Source organism: Drosophila ananassae, chromosome 2R (genome assembly GCF_017639315.1).
Source record: "Drosophila ananassae strain 14024-0371.13 chromosome 2R, ASM1763931v2, whole genome shotgun sequence".
NCBI lineage: Eukaryota > Metazoa > Arthropoda > Insecta > Diptera > Drosophilidae > Drosophila > Drosophila ananassae.
The window spans coordinates 25,712,050-25,731,013 of NC_057928.1; the positions used below are offsets into that span (position 1 = coordinate 25,712,050).

General features: G+C 48.5%; 1 protein-coding gene across 7 annotated transcripts in view; it reads right to left on the reverse strand.

Moving 5' to 3' along the window:
- LOC6507619 (palmitoyltransferase app) overlaps positions 1–18,964 on the reverse strand; it is a 51,692-nt gene that overhangs the window by 30,411 nt on the left and 2,317 nt on the right. The window lies entirely within an intron of this gene.

Below are 18,964 nucleotides of genomic sequence, written 5' to 3' on the forward strand. Positions count from 1 at the left end.
CAGCTGTCGTATTTGTATCTGTATCTGTAGCTGTAGCTGGATGTGACGTTATGGTTACTCAGCCATGTCGCTGACGGCCAGTCATACTCGTAATTCTCATTCACCATTCATGTGGGCATGCATCCTTTTTATTTGGCGTGTGTGTGCTCGCAGCGAAAATATTTACATTGCTGGCATAAAAACTGCACAAATGTGATTATATTTTCATTGGGTTTTATGCCTTCCACCGCAGTCGCGTCCCTGTAATTCGATTGCGATTTCAATTAGCGTGAAATGCACAGCCGTATTACCAACACGTTCGCACGAAAGTAGGCAACAATATGTCATCCTGACTGGACAGGACCTTCCAGTCCACCTCCTTAATGGCCAGTCGAAAGCTACCAAAATCTTTCAACAGTTAGCAGCCAATATCCTGCGAAAGGACTCTCTCTTTACGGCATTCAATTAAAGCCAGCAGCAACAGCTATCGATCAAGTATCAGGAAATTGTTTGTCAGCCGGCAGAGTCGGGTGTCAAGAGTCCTTGACGGAGCAAAGCTCTTGGCTAATATCCAATAATTAAGCACTTCCGTCGGGGAAATTGGATTTTAATTGAAATGCGAAGTAGTGTGAATTTGACACACCCCCTGCCACATGCCGCATGCCGCCCGCCGCTTGCCGCTTGCAACAGAGCAGACTCCCGGATTCCCGAACTTGGCACAACGGAGTAGGAGTCCTCCTCCTAATTGCCATTTAATTGACTGGCGGAAACTTTCCGGAGACATTTGTTTATAAACCGCACACGGGAAGGAAGCGAGGAGGAGCAGGACCTCCGCCAAACAAAGGCACAATACAAGCACTTATAGGATCATTACAAATTGATGCCGCCCCCGCCTTCCCCCAGAAAAGTGGGAAAACTGGGAATGCTCATAGCTTTGGGCGCTGCCAGCTCCGTTCGCCTCAGAACGCCATCTCCTACGCTCCGCTGCAAATCCGCCAAAGTAAATGTTATCTCCGCAAACATTTGACAATCAAAAATGCTCAGGCCATTGTTTAAAGAAAAAATCGAGCAGCAACAAAGGCAGCACATCCGACAGTGGTCACTGTACTCCGGACAGATAAAATTCCACTGAGGTCTATCATACCACCGAGGTCTAAATACCATCCGATGGGTTCTAAAAATGGACGGTGACTACATGGCTGTGCTATCTCCCACTTGGCTGCTTCTAATGGACTTGTTTGTCGCAAATCTGTGGCATAATTTGTTCGCCGCTGTATGGCTTTTACGAGGTGCCCACTGTACTGATGGCTGCTCCTCCGACGACAATGGCACGCCAGAGCGTCATCGAGCACCCGATGGCATCCTTTCCTCCCGTCCGGGTGCCATCCTCGAAGTGGCAACAACAACTGCCACGTCGGGCGAGGTTAAGTTGACAAGAGAATGAGATTGCATTCTGCCGTTGCCGTTGCCGTTGCTTCTGATGCCACTGCTACCGCCCGAGTTCAATTCATTTCCACTTGAGCAAATGCACGTCTTCTAGACATCGCTACTTTGCTCCTTTCCTCATCCATTCCGTTTTTGTCTTTTTTGTCCCATAGCCAAAGGACATGGCACCGCACCGAGGATGCGGGGGCGTGCCTGGCAGAAAGTAGCTGCAGTAGAACGCCCCAGCCGCCCCGGGAGTCGCCGGGATGCTGTCAATGTTTCGCCTTGAAAGAGCTCATCTCAGAACTCAACTCGGTTCGGTTGTTTGTTTTAGATTTGGGTGCGCCCGGCGTGTGGGACAGATCCTTTTTCAGCAGGAGCAGCTGGAGCAGCCGTTTTTCTGCTCCTGCTGCTCTGCTTCACTGCTGCATCATCAAATTTCAGCTACATGTCCTGTAGCAGCGTTGCCGCTGACTCGACTCGAGTGGGTGGAGGATGTTCAAGGAGACTTGCTGACACTGTTGACATTTTACAGTAATGAAAATGATTATTGTCAAGGGTCGTCAGAGCCCAGGGCTCCCCGGCCGCATACAGATGTGGTCAAAACAGTGGCTCAGAGACCGCCAGCTCTCGAACCACTTCAGCGATTAAAGCGGAGCCGCAGAAGTTTCAAATGGAGGATTCAAGCGGAAGGACTTAAAGCCAAACTTGTTACCAATCCGCTGCCCTCAGAGCCCCTGCCAGAGCTCTCTCTCGCTAATCAGAAAGTTATCCGGCCAGTCACCTGAGCTGTCAGCTTCCGCTCGAAAATCGTTTCGTCTTCGTTTCATTTCGCATCTGCTCCTGCTGGCATCGCGGCATCCTGGCACCCTGGCACATATCCTCGCCGACTCAGATGGCATCGCGCTCCGCCGGGCGGGAGGACAGACTGTCATTGGCCGTGCCAAAATCGTAGAGGCTAAAATGTAGGTTAATTGATAATTGATAGAAGCTACGCTGCGAGCGGCTGGTGTCATTTAACTCGACTTCGGCTCGGAGGCCCATGAATATTTAAGGGCTCATGCCAGTGCGGGCAAATGCCATTCACTCAAGTGGGGCAATGAAAATTAGCAAAGCACTGCAAATAGTTTGAAGAGCCGTCCCCCTTGTTTTCGGAATCGAAATGCAAGCGGGGGCCGGGGCGGCGGCAGTAGCGGTTTAACCCCTCGAACGAGGTCACAGCAGTTGACCCATAAACGCAGCGGCCCCCCGACCCTCAGCAGGATGCGGGAAATGGAAATGGAAGGGAAAGGCCAAAGGAACTGCCAGAAGCCAGCCAGAGGAGCCATGCCAGCACACAAATCATTAATAATGCACACGACAACGGACTGACAATGAGTTGTAAATTAATTGATGTAACTATTTAAGGCAGACACTCCGCAAGGACCCCCAACCCACACTCACACACACGCCGACAGGACTAAGGAATTGAACTCGAGCCGAGCAATTCAGCAAATTGAATGCCATTATCCATCATCTCTCCAATGCCTCGGGTAAAATACATACGGAAATGTCTGTGGCACACACACCACACCTACACCTCCTCAGCCATTCACACAGCAATGTGCGGTCTGGCTCAAAGGAAGTCGATATCCTTGGCCGAACTGGGGGAGCCCCACTGGGAATTATTTGTATTAAAGCCGGGGAGCTAATCTGGGCGATCGACCACTGCCCGACCGAGGCAATTGCTTTGAAATCAATTAAATTTTTATCATCGCAGTTTAAATCAATAAAAGTCCAATTGCCGACAGTTGTCTGCCATCAATTTGCTCAGTCATTAGTAGAATTTGTTTGGCTTTAATACAAATAAAGTAAATAGACTAAATAAACTGCCAACCTGCGGGGGGAAAGGTGGAAATTTCACGTCTATCAGACTCCAACAAACTCCATTAAGAGCACGTCACTTCTAGCCATTTGATGTCGGCCATTTACAGGCTAGGAGCTCGTAACACAAAAACTGCATTAGACGCCAGCAGTCGGATGCAATGACCCTCCGGCAGTCGAATCCTCTCCAGAGTTCGGCTGACAAACTGCATCTCGGCACGGCCAATTGAAAGGCTTAAATGTTTTACGAGCACATGTGCTGGTGGGAGTCGGTCTCCGGCGGCGATGAAGTCAAGCTGGCTTTTAAAACAATCGAGTGACGACACGGAAAATTAGTTTACGCAGCCACTGCCAAGAGGCAGGGCGGGGTGCCGGGCGGGGATCTCGGCCAATAAAGAAAAAGCCATGAAGAGAAGGAAGAAGCTGTGCTAAGTCAACTCAATGCAAGTCAATCAGGCGGAAGTCGGGGGAAAAGTGGGAAAATGTCACTAAAACTTTGCCAGCTCACGTGTGCGGAGGAGGACGGTGGGGTGGGTGGGGAGTATCCTGGCCAAGGAGTATCCTGGCAACAGGGACAGTGCCAAGAAAGTGGCAACTTTTGACGGGCCAGCTGCTTCAATTGTTGGCACCAAGTTGCTCCTGCTCCTCGTCCTGCTCCTGTTGTTGCCTCTCGCCATTGAAGTGGATTTGCTTGCTTTATATTTCAGCTTCTCAACCTTTTTTCAACCTCCACTCCTCCTCCACTCCTCGACGGCAAAATTGTTTTCCTTGGCTGGTGCAGCACGCACTTGCACTTGCACTTGCAGCAGCAACTCCCCCGGCACAAGTCACTTAATTGAGTGCAAAGCTGGCGAGGCTGTGCGCGGATTTAACTTTGGACAACTTGAATTGATTCAAAACTTTCTTTGTTCGCTTAGCGCATAATGGAGGGGATGCCAGGCTGCCTTGCTGCCAGGATTGAAGGATGCGGCGTGCTATTGACAGGACTTCTCCGGCCCAGCCCGGCCCAGTTGATTAATGTCCGGGCCACTGCGCAAATTATGAATGGGACAAGGGCAGCAGTAGGAAGTAGGAACAGCAGTGCCAGCTACAGAAGCTGAAACAGCAGAACAATCAGCCGACCAGCTTACATATTTTTTAATGGCCGGCTAATTAGCGAAATGCCTGCGCATTTAGCGGTCCGGGATAAATCCCGGAGTTTACAGAAATTACGGACTTTACAACCCAGCTCCCGACCAGCTCCAGCTCCAGGCCAAGTTGAGTCATATTTCAAGCGACAATCGCACGGCAAGCAGGCGATTTATGGTTATTTGGGCCACTCAGTCGGGTGTGTGCAGTGTCCTGACAGCCCGAAAAATTTATCGATGTACAAATTAAACTGCAACTGGAGCTGCAAAGGCTCTGCCCGGAACACAAACCCGAGCAAATAAAAATAATAAACTTGGCTTAAATAGAGGCGGCAGAGTGCAGCAGCAGTTGCTTTCGTTTTTCCTATAAATTTCTCTCTATCTGCAGAAATAGAACCGAACTTGGAAGACAGGAATCTGGGGTGCTCCCATACCGCAAATGGACAACTGGCAGAGCATTTTGCGGTCCAGTAGACGCCCAGCAAATTGGAGAAAACCTGTCCCTGCCGGCACCCCCGACTATTGAAATTGGAATTGCTCGACGATGGCTAATCAAATGGCTTAGCCGTCTGTGGCAGGGTCCTGGCTGGGGGAGGAGTCTGGACCTGAGTGGATTATGGCGAAGAGGGCTTGGCCGGCTGCTGAGCCACTCTACTCATCAACAGCTCCTGGCACGCACTAACCAAACAGCAGCCACTTCGGCCCGGAACAGTTCACGGAGCTAGTGACCCGAGGCTCATAAATAAAAAGCTAATAAATAAATATGGGAAAGTGGGCAGACCCAGCACCTGATTAGAAAGGTAGGAGCCAGGAGGTGGCCTCTCAAAAATATGCTTTTCTTGGTATTTATCTAATCCACTCTCCCCGCTTGATTAAATCCGTTAAGTATGTTTATTGGCCGGGCTCCTAACAAAGACAAATTAACTTGTCCGGATAGCTCCCAGGTCCAGGCAATAAAATGTATCCCCCAGACATTCCCCAACTTAATTAATACTTCTAAAATATAGGATGGCTCGGGCGCAGACAACGGAGGGTCCTGTTTCGGGAATGTGTTCAGCTCAAACATGGCCAAGTCCCCCGAATCCGAACCCAGAACCCCAACCGAATTGCGGCCCAGAGGCCTCCGGCTTAGTGCGCTCAAGGTAAATGGCAAATAGAATTCCTGAAAAAGAGCTGCGCATTATGCTCTTGTGTAATTGTGGGCTGCGAGGAGCAGAAGCCCCAACCGAGAACCAAAAAACACAAACAGGAAGAATAACACTGGCCTGCAGCAAAACATAAATGTCCTTGTTGCGGTCGGCGGTCAGAATCGGAAACTTTTTGCGCACGTTTGCCCCGGAAGTGGAGGGAGGGGAAGCCGGGCTGGAGGGTAATAGTGGCAATGGGGCGAGTGGAGGAGGCTGCCAGGTCGTTGCAGGCAGGCATGGCTGTAAATCACAGTGGACACTGCAGCGCCAGGAATTGGCGAGGCTCGTAAGGTGGCGAAAGCCGCAGCAGCAAAGCAAAAGCAATTTTCTGGCCAAGGTTAAAGTTATAAATTACTATCGCCCTGGCTGCTGGTCCTCCTGGAGCTGGCCCTCAAATAAATAGCAATATTGGTTGCATAATGTCGTTACAATAACCTCCGCTGGAGTTGGGGCCTCCCCTAATAGAATCTTAATGCGCTCTTCCCCTTCTAGTGGGCCCTTTCGGATTCCCCCGATGAGCAACTTAATAAAAATCTGGAAAACACGTAAAAGTCATTGACACAACGACTCGGCCGGGAGGAGCAACTGTTCAAACATTGTCGCGGCTTATCAGCCAAGTTTACAGCCCCCTGGGCCGGTTGGCTAGGAGTTCTGGCTAAGAGCAACGCATTCTCGGCTCGTTTCTAGGCGAAATCAAGTTGCGAAAGTATCTGAAATTTGCATGTTAATTCGCAGTGCGTGGGTTATAGTGGTTGGAGTGGTAAGAGCTATTCCTTCCGGCCCGGCGCGGCGTGGCGTGGCCTGATCCTGATCCTGGCGCAGGGCAAACTGGCAAAAGCAGGTTGGCAAAAGTTTTTGGGAAATTGAGCAATAAACTTTGCGCGCACACACACACGAGTTAAGCAAGCGTGAATGTTTGCTATTCGGGTGGGTGGATTTGGGTGGTTGTGGTGGCTGGCAGGTGGCTATTCACCGCCAGACGCGTCCTCGCTCTGCCGGAGGAGTAATGAAAGAAATATGCAAATATTGCGGTTTAATTAACTCGTCTTTGTCGCCCTCCCACCAGCCTCCACTCCAGCCTGCTTCAGTGAATCACTCGCTCAAACGGTTTTAATTGCCGGCCCACCTGGCGTACGAGCGATGATGACGATGATGATGATGGGGATGGCGATAACGAATGCCAAAGTCAATTATAAGAATGCTCTGATAAACTGTGCAAATTGCGCATACGCCGCGTGCGCCCGACCGACAGACAGACTGAGAGCCAGACAATGGACGCAGCCCATAAATTATGCACAACAAAATACTCGACGAGCCGCTCAATGCCACCGCCACAGATCAGAAGTAAACAGCAAAACAAGGCATTCGAGTCTGAAGAGGGCCAGAACGTTGGGGCGCCACTCCATAAGTTTACAACCTAATTTCTGAGAATTTGCTAGCCGAATCGCAACAATTAGCTCACCCAGCTAGCTGGCAGGAGCTGCCACACAAAAAGCGGCGACAGATGATGATGGAAATTGCTCTCCTCGGTGTTGCGAGTTGTACTATAAGTTGCAAGCCGAGCAAGTGGCAGGGGCGAGTGTAGCCACAAATGGCAGCAAATGCCAGTTGCCAGCTGCCAGACGCCAGGGCGCTACGTGAGCGCATTTCAAGAGGGAAATTAAATTGAAATGAGACGCGTTGCCGCGTGCGAGGCGACGAGCGCTACAAGTTGTTAAGACCATGGCACAAAAACAGCAAAATGAAAACAAAAACAGCACCAGGACCAGGACCAGGACCAGCATCAGCAACACCAAAGCCATTACCGACAAGAACGGAAAGCGCCGAGGCGACCGAAAGGAATTAAAAACGGGCCAGAGCCTCGGAAAGCGGAAATTAAGTTTACGATGTCGCCTTTCCTTCACGACCCAGCCAGAAAACAGGGAGCTGGAAGCCGGGAGGCTGAAATGCAAGGCCGTTGAGAAATATGTTAAATAAGTGCGAGTGCATGCATAAAATTACGCAAACAAACTGACAGAACCTATGCTTCTGGGGAAAGTTTAAACATCCCGACAGGAAAAGTTGCCGAATCCCCTTGACGAGTTAAAGTCTGAAAAGCAAGCCCTTCTTAAGCAGATCTCGGGTGTAATTTATCGTTTATGGCAACTTGATGTTTTCTTAACCAGAATCAGGTTTGGCAATGAACTTTGTTCATTTACGTCCCAGTTCCTGCAGCTCCGTCCTGAAAATATTTTCTTTTGCATAAATAACCGAGCAGCTGACACAATGATTCCCGCAAATTCAGTTGAAGCGCTCGCATTAATGCGGAATGGAGTTGTGCACTTTCGGTCTCTTGTTGTCAGTCCGTCATGCCACCGCCGCCTCGCTGCCTCGCCTCCTTGCCACCTTGCCACCTGAGGCCGCAGAACGTTTAAGGCAACATGTGAAGTGAAATGAAACGAAACGAAACAAGTGCATTATTTGCATTAAATTATGCATACGGCGAAGGTAAACGCAGTCGGAGGCCCAGGGAGCGCCGAGGGAGGAGCGAGTAAAAAGTGTCAGCAGCCGCGAGCTTTCACACGCAGTGCCAGGGTCTCGGGGGCGGCCTGGGAGTGGCGGGGGCGATGCTCGGTGCTCAGTGCTGGGAGTGGGTGGTGGCTCAAAGGGTCACAAACAATGCGAAAATAAAAAGCGGATCACGTGAACGAGTGCGGGCATGGCCTCCCAAGGGGCCCTCGCAGAATTCATGCAATTTAAAGTGAAGCTCCGCCACGTCCGACGGAGGAAATCAGATAGAAATCGCATCGAAAAAATATAATTTCCTCAGCTATTGTGGTAGGAAGGAGGCATCATTTCTAAATTAAATTTCATCAGCCTTTAAACCCCTCACACATACTCCATATTCGGGGTGAGAAGGCAGCTCGCTCCTTTGTATTAAATTTCAATGGCCGACAAATGATAATAACCCGTAGTCATAAAGCACAAAAATGCGCAATTTGTCATGCTGAGGGCTGCTCACTTATGCCCTGGAAGCTGTCCCTCACAATCCTTTTCCTTTCATGTCCAGCTCCATGACAATAAAATTAGTTTTGTTGCACATCCCGACCGTTTCCTGCAGCTCCCCCGCATATGTTTGCGGGCGAAACGGCAAACAGCAGCTGCTGGGGGATCTGGGCACTAAGCTGTTGCTTTTGTGGGCGCCCAGACCCCGCCACCAGATGACCACTGCTGTGGCTGCGGCTCCTTCGAGACTCTCCTTTGGTTAAGTTACAGCCACTAGCCAACAGGCAACAGCAAAAGGAAGGCAAAAAGGAAAAGGACGAGCCACAGAAAGCAGAAAAGCACAAGCAGAAGAAGCGGCTGTCTTTGGAAGGACCACAACAATGGCTGACAGGCAGCATATGCCATAAAATGCAGTGGCCGGGCAAAGGCAACAAATGTCCTTTTCCCTCGCCACTTCCGCTCGGGGCCCCCTCGAATCTGCTTTGCATAGTCAACTGATTTTGATGGCATTTTCGCACAGCTTAAAACAATTTGCCATAATGCTTTTACTGCGTAGCAACATCGTGATGTCATCGCCGGGGGCCAAAGATGCGATGGCATGGTTCGTTGCTTCCTGGGGCACCAGGGATATTGGTAGCAGTCAGGTCTTAGCCAGCCCTAGCCAGAGTCTGCTACTAAAGGGGGGAAAACAAAAATATATTCGATATTATACGATGATACTTCATACTTAATGGTATTAGTAGGAATAGTGCTATTCAGATCAAGGTAATGGAAACATCCACAAACACTCCTGAATAGAGAAAACTTTTATGTAGTATCCCCCGAAGAGACGCTCCACTCCCACACCCACACATCTGCTGTGATTACACTTAACCCCACGAAAATTGAAACGGCTAAGGGGAATAAAACGGTTACGTCGGCGGCGCGCAATAAATGCTCGTAAAATAAAGTGAAATGGCTTTCTCTTGCTTTCTTGACGGCCACTGAAAATGCATTTCCGATAGCGTACATGTGTGGGGGCGTGACTCCATGCAACTGGCAACTTGCAACTTGCAGTTCGCAACGCTAAAAGCCATGACCGTGCTGCACGCAATCATCAGGAGTTCACGCCAAATCTGCAGCTACTTTTGTTTAAGAGTTAAAAGGTTCCTCCACTCCGGCTCCCCCAGGACGAGGAGGGCCAGGAGGACGAACACGACGAAGGCACACGCATCGAACAGGGCAGATATAATAATAATAACGAGCCCTCTGCCTTCTCCGGTTTGTTAGTTTGGCTGTTTGCCGACTTTTTGCAACTTTTGCCAGGAACTTTGCCGTGTGGAAATTCTATAGGGAATCCGGATCCCGGGCGTTGCCTCGCTGCCACGCTGCCACGTTGCCACGTTGCAAAGTTATAAGCAGGTCAGTGGCGGCCAAATCAGTGGCAGCTACAGGAGAGCCAGACGAGCCGATTTGGAAACGTTGTGCTGAAAACTACTTAAGTCCCTGGCTTATAACCCCCCCGAACGTGGACCGGAAGGAGCGCCAGGATATTCATAGAGGGGCGGGTCAACCGAAAGGAAACAGGACAGGAAACATCTACCAGCAGCAATTCAGCCATTGATATTTTAGAGTCCGAGCTTCCAGCATAGCGTGATAAAGAGCTTTATTTAATAGAAAGTTTCCATTGGAAACCACATTGTTGTAAAGCTAACGTTATTATTTGCCCTGAAGACCAGAATAGAGATGTAAAAAGTCCTTAAAATCATCAATGGCGTGGGTGTCTATTTACAGGATAAAACTAGATAGTTTTAATTTTATCTTCTCAGGCAATATATCCTCGACTCTATCGGCTTATGATCCATTTCGCATCAAAAACTTTTAAAAGAGTGGTATTTGATGGACATTTTCTAGGGATGGCCCTATCTTGGCCAATATTTAACCGATCCTTGAGCGGAATACCTTAAACGATTTCTGTATTGATTCAACATCGATCTGCATCAACACCCCACAACAAATTTTTAAATCGATTTTTCATCAATTTTTCTGAGGGACTCCTTTTGAAAATTCGGTAAATGCACTGGATGGTCAATATGGCCCAAAGCGATGGGCATATCTTGGCCAATAGTCATCCGATTCTTGAGCGGAATACCTTAAACGATTTCTATATCGATTCTCCGTCAATCGACTTCAAAATCTTATAAAAAATTCTCAAATAGATATTTATATGCCTTTTCTTCTAAGAGTTTGAGAAAGAATTGCTATAAGAACCATATTTTTTGTTCATTTGCTAGGAATAGTGCCTCTAAAGTTAACCACAGCGAACATTATACAAAATACTATAAGAAAGAAAGCCACTGCACGGTGCCAATGGATGTGGCTGCAATGTCTGCTCCTCACGAATCACTAAAAATTTTAACAAAAGTTAAACTTCCGCTTCCTGGCTCCGCTGGCAACGGAAGTGAGTAAAGCTTTTCAACATTAAAAAGATGTAAAGGACCTGCGACAGCGCCAAAAAGCTGGGGAGAAGCGGCGGAAAATGCCAAAAAAAAAGAAAGGAAAGGATGGGGAGAAAAGGAAGAAGGACGACAGCGGAAAATTGTACGAAAATACTTATGGCGTATGATGATGGGGGAGTCGTGTAGATAAGCTGCGTAGATTTAGTCGGGAGCGGAATGGCCCGTCCTCCAGCGGAGAATGCCGCGAATATTCAAAACATGCGCTCGAAAGTATGTATTTTTTGATGCCAGCACATGGCATCAGCAAAAAATGGGGCAAAAAATTAGAAAAACCTGAAGCCTAGAGCCTAGAGCCAGGAAGACCTGACGAGGAGGCCTCTGCGAAAATATGCAGCGTGCTTGACGGGGCGGGCGAGTCACGTGCTGACCTCCTCGGAAAGATAAACTTTTTTTGCGAAACAGCCAGCCAGGTGGTGGCATGTGGTCGGAGGAGCAAATGCGACTCGCCAGGATGTTTGCATATCATTTGGGGGCCGGTCCTGGCGGGTGAGATGGCAGAGTAGGAGCCAGTTCAGTTAGAGCAAGCAAATTACATCTGATGGAGTGGAGTTGGTCAGAAGCGAATCAGTCAATAGGAGTCGATTTTCATGGACTGCCCTCCGCCGCAGGACTAAGGACAGAGAGAAAAAACCGACCCAAACCGACCGAAAAAGGAAAGCCACTGGCTAAGAGCCGAAAAGCAGTCCGGGGCAAGTGCAGCAGCAGGCCAAATCGCCCAGAAAGATTCAATCAAACAAACAAACCCAAATCAAAGGATCGGACGGGGGCACTAGGAGAAGGAGAAGGATAAGGTGGTTGTGGCAGGAGCTGTAGGGGGAGGGAAGGTCAACTGTTCTTTCTCTGCTTCTTCATCGTCATCAAGCCAATGGCAGGCGAAGGAAAGTATAGAAAAGTAAGTGAAAGACGGCAAAGTACTGCTAACAAAAGCTGCAAACGTGACAAAATTAGTGAACAATGGCCCGCAGTCTGCGGATGAGATGAAGGAGGAACTGCCAACGGAAGAGATTGTATTGGATGAGGAGGGAGGCGGTGGCGGTGGCGGCAGGACCTTATGAACTCTTGACTACGGCGGCAGGATATGATCCTCGGCCACGGGCACAAAACGACTAAATGTGGTCAACGCCGGCGAACAAAAGAAGAACTAGACGGGCCAGTAAAGAAAGGCTATGTGGACTGGGGGATACCCTGGTCGACAGAATTAAAGCCCGTCATTATATCGTAAAAATAAGGGAGCTGATATGCCCCCACTGCCGGGCCACATGAGGTGGAGAAGGCATAAAGACGCATCCGGCAAACAAAGGCCGGCCAGTGGAGATGCACACATAAAGGCCAGCGGGAACACAATGCCAAGTCCCAGCCCCAGGCCCAGTGCGTAGGCAAGGATGTGCGTTCCGGCCCGGAGCAAGTCAGGAGGGTGGGGGGCGACGCCTCAATGGCGGCAGGAAAGAGGCGACTAACGCCTCAGTCAACTGTCAACTGGCCATGGACAATTTGCGTCCTGGCAAATTGAAATCGAAACGGATCGAGGCGAAGCGAATCGAATCGAAAGGAGCTGGCAAGGAAGCCAGGCTAAATGTTTGACTTTCTGTGACTCAATCGAGGGGCGCAAATATTTGCCGAGCCTTGAAGGCTTTCGAGGCACTTTAAGGTGCCGCTGCAATGAAAGGAATCGCATCAGGCAGCAGGACAAGCTCTGGGAGGACTGCGGGCCAAATGCATTCCAGTTCCTCTGGGCTGGAATGAAAATGTTTGTCGGGGCAAGTTGTCTTACAAAAAAAAAATAGAAGAAACGAGGGGAAAAGTGAAGAAAAGAATGGCTGGCATAGCGCAAAAGTTGCTCAGCTAGTGGCACCTTCTCCTTCTCGTCCTGTGACAGGGAAAATCACAACACTAGAAAAATAGTTGGGCCAACTTTCGAGTAACATCACGAGTTCAGGTGATGTTCCGGCCACCAGCGCCATGTCAGCACCTGCCTCATCCCTACTTCATCGTCCTCTTTGACACAAGTATGTCAGGACATTATGAGAGCAGGGCCACCATCACAGAGGAGGGCACGGCAGGGTAGGGCAGTGGCGGAGTGGGAGTGGGCTGGGCTGGGAAGGAGGATCTAGCTCGATACGGGCTGAAAATATTTCAGGCACGCACACAGCACCGGCAAAATATGCATTAGAAAATGTCATAACATAAATTTAATAAACCATAGCAGCGACAGCCAATCTTTTGGCTTCGGCTTTCAGTTTCAGCGTTGGTTTTAGCTTTGAGTTTGCCAATCCACAGAGAGAAAAGGGGTTACTATACGAGACATGTACTCACTCAAAGCTAGTACTTTATTCGATGGTATAGTGGCTATAGTATGGTAGTTGTAGGTAGTAAAGTTTTAATATTAATTTTAAAAATTATTACCTATAGAACTATGGAGAGATGTATGGTATCGTATAGTATAGAACAATAATAGTATAGTTTATTGTTAAGTATATAGTATAGTATGTAGTATAGTATATAGTATAGTCTATAGTATAGTATATAGTATAGTTTAGTGGTTTAAAAGATGATTATCTATAGAACTGTCACTGAAAAATATTCCTAATCTCTACTCTTGATTCTATAGTAATGACTCTACTATATACCCGATAAATAGGCAACTTGTCAGTAAATGTCCTCAGTGTCCTGCAATGACTTTTGGCATGCAGCATGCGGACTCGACTAAGCTGGCAAAATATTGCGTATACGCAGGGCTGGCTCTGTCCCTGTGCTGACTTAGCAGCCTTTCTCGTTTCGTTTCGGTTCGAAGCGTATGCTTTATTATGTGCATGTGGGTCGAACTCCGACTGCTGTGTGCAAAACACACAAAATTATGGAATGGCTTTGCTTTATAGATTTCAGCCGGGCCATTCGTCTTGCTTATCAAAGGACCGGCTCCGAGCCTGCTCTCTCCCACCACCCATGTGTCGACATAATCACTCATGTCGTTTGCTGGCACATGAATGATTAGAAAACAGGAGCTAGGAGCTAGGAGCTAGGAGTTAGGAGCCAGGAGCTGGAAGGAGCAAGAGGACTCCTTCGGTCGATTGCAGCACAATTTGCGCAAAACATACGTTCCATTTATGGCAGCTAATAGATATTTAATCATATGCCACGACGTGAGTGCTGTGCGTCAAGTGTGTGTGGTCCGAGATTAGATTAGATTTATCGCCCGGGCGGAGTGGCAGCCAGGATGCACTGTTCCTTCATCGGGGCATTAGCATATGCTCCTCGATAAACTGCGAATGCATTAGCTCGCCTATTTGTTGTGGCTTCTGGAAATAATTTAAATTTATCAATTTGCGTATTTGTACATGGCTGTTTTTTGAGCCTCTGAATAAAATATAGTCGCAGTCACTACTACTATCTGCGGTCGATTAAAAGGCGAATAAATTATTCATGCTCGTGTCCAGCCTTGTAAACATTGGCAATTTGCATATTAAAATGCAATAAAAGACATTAAAATGTATTTTATTAGCGACTGCGACCAGAGGCCAATAATAATTGTGCTACAAAAGAAATAAACAGCATTATCTAATGCAAATTATTTAATTCGAGGGAATTCCTGCCCCGATTCTGAGCCATTAATCAGAACCTGCTTGTGCTTGTGCTCCCGAGCCCTGAGAATGGGCCTGATGGCAACATCTCCGGATGACTAACTAACTGACACATGGAGCGGCTTATCGCAGCCTGCTTTGTGCCTGGTCATGGCGTTTTGTCAACTGAATTCTGGCACTGATTAGTTCCCGATGACTGGGGCAGCTCTCCCTCTCCGCCCACAGCTACGTCGCCTGGTGGGTGCGGCAAGGTAAACAAGATAAACGACCAAGAAAGCAAAGCAGAGCAGCCGAGGCCAGACCGTAGGTAAAATAGGCTAGGGGAGTGGATAAAAAACAGAAAGAAACTCTGCAAAATTGCACTAAATTATTTCAATTAAGAAACTCTCGGCGCACAACCGCAACTTTCTCTGGTGTGGGAGCAAGAGTGGAAATCTAATCAGCAAATTGCTGAAATAACAGCGAAAAAACACACAGCCCGATTACGGAGAGTTGGGACGGAGGGCCGTCTCAGCCAATGGCTGATAGGGGCCAGTACACACACACACACAGTCTCCGGGAGTGTGTAATTATTAGCATTTTCGATAAGCAGCGTGCTCTGCGAATATCAGTCCACAGACCGAAATAGCGGCGGTGAATGGGGCACGTACCTGGGCGGCAGGTGTGGTGGTGGAGGAGGAGGAGCCGGGGAACGAGTTAATCAATTGCCATTTGGAGGGGCGTTGGAACGATGCATGCGCTGCTCCGGAGACAGCTGGGAAAATGTTTGCTCGAAACAGGAAAACGGCATAACTCGGAATTTGTTACTTTTCTGAATGGAGACGCAAAAGTCATATGATTAGCATAGTGCATGTCGCCAAAGAGTGCTATTCTTGCTCGAAGAATACTTCCCAGGCGCACATGGCGTATGCGGAATATGCAAGGGGAAGTGCACATTGCGTATACGCGGTGTTGCCATCCCAACCGGTATGTAGGACAGATGGAGGGATGGCCCAACGGATGGATGGATGGATGGATGGTTGGATGGTTGGATAGTTGGAGAGGAAAAACAGACAAATACCCGTGCTAAAAATCAATCTCAGATAGACGGATGGCTGGAGCAGCAATCGACATGTGAATTTTTGTGCAAATTGAAACACGCTTCTGATACGTGCGGGCAAATAAAATAGTTCATGGAACTAGAGAGCTCAGGAAGGCGGGGATTGAGCAAACAAACAAAAGGAATGCAAACAAATCTGTTACTGGAAAACACGCAATAAACTATGCGGCACAGAGGGACAGGGCCAGGGAGTGGCAGGAGCAGAGCCAGGTGACTCCAGTTCTGGGCCATCGCCGCTTCGACTCTCACTCTGGGCTGACGCCGATCGAAGGGACTTTCGATTCGATAATATCTGGCCCCCAGATGGCCTTGCACCACTCGAAGTGATTCGGTTTGTTTGCAATACTAATTAGATAAACAAAATCACAATCTGGAAGCGAGTATCTTATCTGCCATCGTTATAAGAGTGGAAGGCAAAGAGCCCTCTTATCGGCCATCAAATTCTGGCTCAATACTATGCATTTCATTCCAGTCAGATCGCAAGAGAGATGGACCACTGTGCCTTTGGGAGAATCTCCCGACTTTTGTATTTTTCAACTCGCTTTGGTGCGTTGCATCCACTGCTGGGGGTGGGAGGAGCAGCTCCACCTTCTGATTCATTCATTTCATTGGCCGATGGTCGGTCAGTCAGTTATTCAGGTACTTCATCCGCCCATCCACCCATCCACCCATCCGCCCAACTATCCAGCCGTCCATCCATCTATTCGTCAGTGAGGCAGTTTCGGGGCTGTCGCAGCGCTCGAACCGCATTGCCAGGGCCATGCATCAGAGTGGCAGCCAACCGTTGTGGGGCAGGCAGTTCGGGGCACGTAAAAAACCAAAGGCATCCTACGAATTTTGTTTTCATCTCCATCATTTTTTAGGGGGTCTGGCTGGCTGGCAGGCAGTCCTGCCGTCCTGCCTCCGAATAACAACCAATTTATTTGGCCACGCTGCAAATTGTTACCCAACTCGCATTCGATCACCACCACCATGGCCCACTCCTCGTGCTCCTGACCAGTCCACGTCCTGGCAGTCCTCGTCCTGGCCGTCGTCATCGTCATCATCATCAAAAATCGTTGATTGCAACAAAACAAATTGCATTTTAAGGAGATTACTTGTCGGACCGTCTGCTCTAGATGAATAGTCGAGTGCTGCTCCAGCCGTCCTTCCTCCTTCGTCCTTCCGGGTCAGTGTCCATCGCCACAATCAGCCCCAGGGAGTGTGTGGGGCGATTTTTTAATAAATCATAGCGCATTAGTACTGACTGCTGCAAAAAAAAATGCACTCTGGCGATCCCTCTCCTGCCGATTCTGGCTTACGTTTGGGCCACATATTGTGTAGCCTGGAGCGGATTAGGAGTGATGACACGATGAACAGGACATGAGAAACAGGAGGCATCATCGAATTCGTCATTGGAGGCCGATGAATTGCCGCACTTGCTCTAATAAATTGAACAACTCGTTCCCATCCATCAACCATCAAACAAATCCGACACAACTTCGACTAATGCCGGCCATAACTTTCCGGGGTAAATAAATGCAATAAGAGGCTGATTTAGCCATCACCTTAAAGAGCTAACAGGGCCTTAAACAATTACCCTGAAAGCGGGTAGTAGCCTCGCAAAGTAACAGCCCCCTCGGCGCAGTAAAAACGTTTGAATATGGTATTATGATCCGAGCTGAAGCTGTTTACAAACCGCCCGCCCGAGACCGCCCGCTAATAAAAACAAATCCACGGCCCTGGAAAAAGGGCGGCCGATAAAAAAATCCCGGAATGGTAAAAAATGCATGATTCGGGCCGTAAAAAAGCCACCAAACGGCCGACACAGCCGTCGCACCCGGCCGGGGGGACCGCAGAACGTTTCCATGAGTCACCACCATGCCATGTCAGTCGGGGACATGGAGCCCTCCATCCACGCACGCGAAGGTGACGCTAGAAAGTCAGCTTTTTCCCGGCCCGTAGTTGGCTGCCGGAGAGGAGGAGGAGGAGGGCAGCCGGCAGAGAATTGGCCAAATAAATGCAAATGTGCGATGGTCGCGATTCGCGGACAACGGGGCGCATTAGTAATGTAATTTGATTTGATTTTTATGTTCTGGCGCTGGCCTTTTTGGGCTAACAGGCTTTTTATGTCTAGCTAATGGCTAATGGCTATAAACAGGCGGTGGTGGACTTATCACAGCTGCCCGGCTAATTGTGAACAAGTGATTAAGTTTAATTGCGGCAGATAATCGTACTACTCGTGCGTATCTCTTTATCCGAAAAGCCATCAATCAGGAAAAATATGCACACTCCGGACTAAGCGGCTTTGCGATGCAGATTTCCAACAACGAACAACGAGGGTCGGGGATCAACCTCGGGGGCGATAAAAAATGCTGTGAAAGTCAAAAGCCAGCCATTGGCACACACTTCGGATTAAATATCAGAGCAGTCCAGAGCGGTGGCCGGAGTTATTGCAGAATATTTCCGCAGCACAAGTATGCCGGCTCACAATTAAATTTCAGCACACTACAAATGCAAACATTTCGGTCTGTTGTCCTGTTCGAGTCCTGTTTGGGCAGTCAGGACGCTTACAATTAGGGCGGGGGGGGGCCAGCTTCTGGGCCATGAATATTTCTAATTTATTTTGCCGCCCAACCAGCCGAGCGGAGAATCAAAATATTGCACATTGTTCATTCGATTTGATTGCACAACAAGCTGAAAAATAATTTCTGAAAACTATTCGGAGAAATTCTATAGGGGTCGGAGGGGTGGTTCCTGGATTTTCAAATTGAAACTAATTAAAGCCGAGCCATGAATGCATATCTGGTATCTGGCATTGTTGAGGGATTCCGGACTTTTGCAATCCAATTGGCAGTTTTAAAGCGGTGCTTTCGGCCTCAATCGATTCGCGGCTCTGATTAATTGCATTCTGATTCGCGATTGCAGTGAATTTAATAATCGCCACTCCATTCAGTTCGGATGGGAACTCTATTAGGCGTGACAGTCGCCGGACAGAAGAACTATTGGCTTTCCCAGGTCGTGTCGAGTGTAAAAAGCGTTAATTATCTCGAAATAAATTGCAATTCAATGGTTATAATAATTGGTTAACTTTTCGAGCCAATTATGAGGGGGATAATTGTAATTTAAGGTGCAGGCTTCTCTTCCCAATATTTATTTTAAATCAAAGTTATGACACTCTTTAAGTACTATTGGTAATCTGATAACACTACTGACAGATACAAGATAGATAGATAGATTTTTA